Source organism: Schistocerca serialis, chromosome 4 (genome assembly GCF_023864345.2).
Source record: "Schistocerca serialis cubense isolate TAMUIC-IGC-003099 chromosome 4, iqSchSeri2.2, whole genome shotgun sequence".
NCBI classification, from domain to species: Eukaryota; Metazoa; Arthropoda; class Insecta; order Orthoptera; family Acrididae; genus Schistocerca; species Schistocerca serialis.
In genome coordinates, this window is record NC_064641.1 from 540,146,035 (window position 1) to 540,147,929 (window position 1,895).

Below are 1,895 nucleotides of genomic sequence, written 5' to 3' on the forward strand. Positions count from 1 at the left end.
CCTCCACTCTTCACACGGTAAAAGCACCAACACTGAAAACTCTCGACTTAGAAGATCACAAACGCTTCACATTAAGTATGTGGAAAATACTTTATCATTTTACAAAAGCACTGTACGGTCATGAATCACATAGTTCTTACATAAATGGTTGTAATAAGTGTAACAAATCTTGATGACAATAAATAAACAAAAAATAGATTTTGCACTTAGAAAATTACATAGCAACAGCTGTTTAATCTACCCTATACTAATGCAAGAATATCTATTCTACAGTATTGTTTATTTTAACAAGAGACTGTTTAATAAAGAATGAAGTACAATAAACAAAATTAATACACTAATGCTCAAAAGTAACTACTGAAGTACACCAGTTAAGAGTGTGGTATCCAGTTAACAGGGATTTGATGAAGCGGTATATTATTATTTGGCTTATTTTTTCGTCTTAAATAAAAGAAAACTGTACAAAGCAGAAACACCAACACAAAGGTTCTAGATATACCCGTTCCTAGCATTATAATTTTAGTTTTGTGTTCACCTTTTAATTTTAAGACATGTTGCATCATAACATTGGCATCAATTTTGCCTTGCTGTGAGTTTATGAACATATCTAATGACTTCAGAAGGGAACTGTCAAGGGAGTCATTGAGGTAGGATAGGTTTTACGTAGGAAATGCTTGCATGGCGTTTTCTGAAAAAAGCAAACAACATGTTTATGGACCTACCAACCTAGTAAAAACAAAAACAAAGAAAAGAAGGAATACACTGTTAACTACAAGATCTACATGTTTCTACGGTCAAGTTTTCTTTCTTAAAAAATAAACCATTATAATTTATTAATTATTTACATTTGTATACTGTCCACAGTCTACTAAGATTCAACTAGGACATTCGCAACCTTGAACGAAGATTGTATGGTGCCATGTCTGTATGTTGTGCCGGCGTGGCCACTCTTCTTCCTCTTCAGGAACTTCCTCCACCCTTCGGAAAAGCAGACACTATTGTTGAAGGAATTACATCTGGAGCGCCCTTAAAAGGTTTTAAACGACTTGCATGGACAATGGTAGTTCGTGTGGGAAGTTGCAATTTAACGTTGACTGGTGACGTGATCTCAATAATTTGATAAGGACCTCTGTAGTTTGTTACAAATTTCTTCGTTTTTTCTTTCGCTATGTAAGGAGTTGAAAGCATAACCCACTGACCGATTTTGTAATTTGGATATTTAGCTTGGGTATTACCTAATCTTTCCTGTCATTCCAAAGCCTTTGTATTAGATTTTTGAACCTTTTTCCATACATCCTTCATCATTCGACTGAAATCTCTTACTGTTTCTCCGACTTTTCCGTTTTTCTGCCTGATTACATCAAAAGGGGACGGCATTTTTTCCCCATAGACCACTTCATAAGGTGACATGCCAGTTGCTTCATGCGTTTTGGCGTTGTATACCGACACGATTATTGGTAAATACGTATCCCAATTAGAATGTTGTTCGTTAATATAATAACTAAGCATCTTGCCAATTGTCCGATGAACTCTTTCTGTGCGCCCGTTGCACTGAGGGTGTAACGGAGTTGTGCGTAATTTGCGTATTTTTAATAAGTGGCAGAGCTGTTTCATTAGTTCAGACATAAAATTAGATCCCTGATCTGTGATAATAGCTTCAGGTACGCCAAATTTAAGTATCCAGTTGTTAACTAAAGCTTGGGCAACTGTATTTGCTTGCTGATCTGGGAGACTCACCATAGCTAGATAGCGTGAAAAGTGATCGATAATTGTAAGAACATACTTATTACCAGCAGGTGTTTTATGAAATGGCCCGTAGAGATCCAATCCGCAGATTTGAAATGGACATGAAGCCTCGGGGAGCCGCTGTAAGGGTATTTTTGAACGAGAAAGTT